The sequence below is a fragment of the Panthera tigris genome, chromosome D3 (genome assembly GCF_018350195.1).
Source record: "Panthera tigris isolate Pti1 chromosome D3, P.tigris_Pti1_mat1.1, whole genome shotgun sequence".
NCBI lineage: Eukaryota > Metazoa > Chordata > Mammalia > Carnivora > Felidae > Panthera > Panthera tigris.
In genome coordinates this window covers 48,865,813-48,871,083 of record NC_056671.1, presented here as the reverse complement: position 1 = coordinate 48,871,083, position 5,271 = coordinate 48,865,813, and the positions used below count along the sequence as shown (strand labels likewise).

Here is a 5,271-nt window from a genome sequence, read left to right as displayed (position 1 = left end):
TGATACACTCCAACCTCAATCACTGCACAGTTAGCACCCTCCCTGGATCGCCACCAATTTCACCCCATCTTGTTTATCTCCCAGGGTCCCTGGTCCCAGCCCTTGCAGCACAACTTCCTGACACATGAAGGAACTCATGTATAGGGCTTCTCTATCCAATATCTTCATCAAAACTACCATCACCATCATCACAGCTACCATTTAGTTGTCAAGCACTTATGTACCACTGTGCTAAACAATATATATCCATCATCCCAAGTTTGCTCCACATAACATAGCTACAATCTTTCCAGCTCACCAGAAAGAATGACGGGCCGAATGGCCACAACTCCTGAAACAGAACTAATTCCCGAACCCATAACCAAGGTGTATTCCTCACTCTCCAACCCCTGTCTGGCCCACTTCTATGTCCTCTGTTGTGTTTTTCATTGGTACTCCAGGCTAAGTTTCCAGAGACCAAGGAGCTGTGGCCCAGACTTTTGGTCTGAATCCATTTTATGGGCTTTCAGCTACTGATTTCCCTACATATCTCATTGTTAATGAGAATAGGGTTAGTAGCACATTGGGCCAGTATAAAGACCTCAAGCATAAACGAGCGATAAAGGACAAACAAAGGGAAGAAACTACCAGACTTCCACCTGCTAGTGTAAAGGCAGGCAGGAATTTCTGACAACTCTCTCAGAAACAATAATAAGTAACATTCACTGAATTCTTAGCACGTACTAGATACCCACTCTCCTATATTTTATATGCATACCATCTCATTTAATCTCCACACTTCCAATGAGTTGAGCGCTATTATCCTTCCCTCTTTCTACTGAGGAACCTGAGGCATAGAGATGTTAAGTAACCTGCCTGAAGTCACATGGCTAGTCTGGCTTCAGAGTGCTAGCTATTAACAACAATGTGGTGCCACTCAACGGTGTCATAAATCAGAGCATCATTCTCTTGACATCTTCATCAACATAAATATCAGAGGAGGGTGGCCTAAAGGCAGAACAACGGTCAATGGTGTATTGTTTTCCGATCGCTATGTAACAAATTACCACAAAATTCAGAGATTAAAACAACATACAATTCTTATCTCACCATTCTGCAAGTCAGGAGTTTGGGCTTTAGCTGGATCGTCTGCCCAGTCAAGGTGCTGGCCAGGACATGGGTCTCAGGGTCCTCTTCTAAGCCCCTGTAAATGTTGAAAGTATTCATATCCTTGCAGCTGTAAAATTCATTAAGACTTGCTTCGTTTTCAAGACCAGCAAGAGAATCTTTCTTACCTCAGGGAGCCCCAGTCTCTCTTGTAAAGAGTCCATCTGATTAGGTCAGGTCCACCCAAGATAATCTCCTTTTTGATGAACTCAAAGTCAACTAAGTAGGGATCTTAAGCACATCTGCAAAATCTTTTCACCTTTGCCCTACAATGTAACATAATCACTGGAGTGAGACACAGTCGCTTTTGCCATACTCTATTGTCCAGAAACACAGCAAAGATCCTATTCCCACCCAAAGGGAAGAAATTATATAAAGGCATGGGTCATAGAAATCACTCTACAATTTTGCTTACCATACTATCTATACCAGGTCTTGAATTGGTTGAGTAACTAGACTTGCTAGCCATAAATTGGACCACTCTCCAATGGTTCTATCAGGGTCTTGATCTGAAGGCCAGAACCTGACACCTGGTGCTCCGCCAGAACTAGAACATGTCTTTTCATGACTAAGGAGCCAGAGCCATAGTGATTTTCAGGGTGATACTGGTTACCTCTATCCATTGCACCGACCTGCCTACCAGAACAGAGACATGGCTACCCTACCTGGCAGGACAGCCCTGCAATGATTCCATGCTCAGTGTGGCCTCAGCATCAAAAGACTGATGACTATCTGGACAATAAAGCCTGAACCAAACCCAGAAAGTCATCAGTCCAAAGGGAAGAGGCACAGGGTGCAATCCAGGTAAAAAGTGTCCTGAGAGAACCCACGGTGCTGCACGGACGGGCAACAATCACTGCTTCTCACTCCACCTAAGTTATTCCTTCTCTTCCTCTATGCCACTAACCTGGTTCCTGAGAACTCCAGGAGCAGACGCCACCAAATAGGACATGTACGGCTGAAAAAATAACAACAGAGACAAGATTTGATGGATGGATGGATGGTACAGGTAATGAATATTAGGAATTCAAATGGAGGAGAGTTCAAGTCTTCTCAGATAACTTAGAAAATGCAGGAAGGAGAGAAGAATCGAAGTGGACGGTGAGGAAGAGTTGAATTTCAGTGTCAGCGAGGGTGTATTTAAAGCAATAGAATATACATTTACAAAGGCACACAGTCAAGACAGCAGAGGGCCTATTGAAAATACTTTTCCCACCTCCTTTCCAATCAAGCCAGACCTCCTATCGCCCATTCCTTGGGGCCCTAATCTCTTTCCTCTGATCTGATAAACTAATCCAGGCTAAGGTGTAAATGGATTGATGAGCAGCATATTTGCATTTTAATAGGGACCTTCTAGACATAGAGCCTTAAACCAAAGTAAAGGCTACAAATATTGGTCATCCCTGGTGCTATGATAAATTGGTAGGGGAGAAATTATAGGGCAAGTAAGTTTTCATTTTCCCCTCAAATCCCTTCTTTTGCATGGGGAGCTGGTGTTCATCTCAAAATTAAGAGTTTAAATAAAACTCACGTTGTCTGATAGGTCACATCTCTCACAGAAATGCTAGTGTTCATGTCCCAGGCACCCAAAGCATTGCCATGTAAGTAAACTTCACTCACACACCCCTGGTATTTTTCTAAATGCTTCATAGTCAAAATGATGACTTTATACAGGCCAGAGCTGTCTTTTATGCTATGACCTGGTCATCTTTGCTGGACAGGATGGGAAAGTCCCTGAACTACCTTTAAAGCACTGTAAATGTAACATGTTGCTCTGGGTTTTTTTTTTTTTTTCTAAATGCTCTCAAGTTTGGGAAATCTTATGGACCAGTGATTAAATAATAAACATAAACACAAAGGAAATCTCAATTGTTAAAAAAAAGATTACAAACAGCAACAAGTCTTTTCACATGAAGGTTTTATTTTTCTTTCAGTAGTAGTATTAGCTTTGCTCCAGAAAAGACGTTCTATAAGAACATAAAATACGAGGGCACTATGAGTGTGTTAACATTTTTCCTACTCTGGCTCCTACCCGTTTCTTTTAAACTCAGGTAGTACTCGCCATCAAACCAAAGTTAAATTTTATAGTATCGCTGATACTGAACTAAATATGTTAATGATCCACAAAATACACAGGACTATGGGTCTATGATGGGTAACCCATGAATTAAGTTTTGAGAGAAGTGGAAAAAGGTTGGTTTGGACCCTGTGCTTGCGCTTCCTCTGGGGCACGAGGAAGTTCGCAACCTTTTTGGACTTTATGATCCCCTTTAGCAAAATGTTGGCAATGCCTGGCCGACCACAAAGCGGTGTCATAATAGTTTGTCAAAAGGTCTTTTTTGAAGACCCAAGTAAATACAAAATCTAAAGTATTAATTATTTTGTATTATTTCACTCATTACAATTCGGCTTTCAAATATAAGGGAATGTATACGAGGTTACTTTTGTAGGCATTCTATAAAGACTTCAAAACCGAAGTCTATAATTAAGTATATAATTAACTTTTACCACATCCATATGATAGAAAAATTGGCCTCTTCCAGTGGACTTTATTGGAACATTGATTAAAGTCAAGCTATTATAGTCAAAATGGCTATTGTTGGCTACAGAGTAGTACCTAATATTATATCAAGTGTTTCTGGTTCTCAAAATAATGACACCTTTAAAGACTTTTTTTTTTTTTTTCAATCCCCAGATGAGCTGTTCTAGGCTTCTTACTTTCTCTGGAGTTTAGCATATGTACAATTTCAGACCAAACACATTTCTTTTAAAAACCCACATATCAAAATTGTGCACTGCATCTTAATGCCGTCTGTGCCCCAGTATGTAATTTGTTTGGGGTTTTTCTGTTGCTTTTGTTGTTGTTGTTGCCTTACTTTGAATAAGTAAATTAACCAATGAATGCCTGAGGACACGCAGCACATGTTCAGGGTTTGTGACACAGGAGGGCATAAAAGCAAGGATGGTAATATCTGCTAATAGAACTTCCCATCCCACGAGGGGGTTTTCATCTCTTTTGTTTGCACAATTTAAATAGGCAAAGCTACCCCTTTAAATGACATGAACCTTTTGTCCCTATGAGATTTCGGTTATCAGGCCACAGTCTGTCAGTTTGAAACCATTTCCTTCCCAATTAGCTTGCAGTTGGGTGGTGCTTCGTGCTGTTTTGCGGTTTCTCTACCTTCATCTGACCTTCAGCATCATCTGCAGAGCTCTCTGTTTAGCACCAAAAATCACAATCGATGCAGAGAGGCACCCGGTGTGTTTGCTCAAGAATTTCGTGCTTGAAACCTTATAGCTCGAGAGGATTTGGGGACCGTGTGTTATCTGTAGTTGAAGGTTTCCTCTGTGACCTGGAGACTTTCTCTTTCCTGGGACTGCAGGGAATAAAAACCCAGGACAATCTCCCGAGCATTCAAGGCATTAGCAGCACTGCAAGGGAAAACACCTTTCTGGGCAGATTCTACCTTTTCAACCCTTATCTTGTTTTAACTGAGATTTGGGCTGGCCATTTCCCCTGAAGCCAATTCTCTCTAGCTAGTCCCATCTCCCTTCCTTCCTGCTCCAAAATGATTGCCTGCAGACAGAAGGCAATGACCGAAACATTCTTTCTTACACTCCTCTCTCTCCCTGCTGCACCACCCAATTATAAAATAGAACTGGACAGCAAAGAATAACAAAGTAAGTAGGAAAAACTTAATGAATCGAGGGCAAATGCCTAGATTGTCCAAAAAGATCCCAGAGCATATGTAAAATAAATACCAGCTCACCCAGCACTCACATCGTCTGAGACAAAACCCTTCCCCCAGAGTGAACTACAGCATCTGATAACAGTCAAAGGCATAATTAAGGAAAGCTTTCAGTCAAAATATAAAAGAGGTACCTGTTTCCATGAATACAGCAGGGCGTCATTAAAGTTCTAGAGGGGATGAAGGAAATATCCTAGGATCACTTACATTTTTTTAAGCAGAACCTTTAAAGGGCTACAAAGTTTCTTCTAAACAAAAAGTTATTCTGAAATTTCAAAAAGGCCTAAAGTCTAAAATACAATTTGTTTCAGCCTTGTTCTACCAGCGAGGAAACCGTGGCCCAAAAAAAGTCAAGACCCCTCCCCACCCCGCGATC

The 5,271-nt window shown here is 41.4% G+C and overlaps 1 long non-coding RNA gene across 1 annotated transcript; it reads right to left on the bottom strand.

Moving 5' to 3' along the window:
* Positions 1-1,095: 1,095 nt before the first annotated feature.
* Positions 1,096-2,107, bottom strand: LOC122232550. The gene is made up of 3 exons (XR_006209903.1): positions 2,054-2,107; positions 1,275-1,412; positions 1,096-1,183 (listed from the first exon to the last, which is right to left on the bottom strand). It is a non-coding gene; the product is annotated as an uncharacterized LOC122232550 (long non-coding RNA).
* Positions 2,108-5,271: the final 3,164 nt, after the last annotated feature.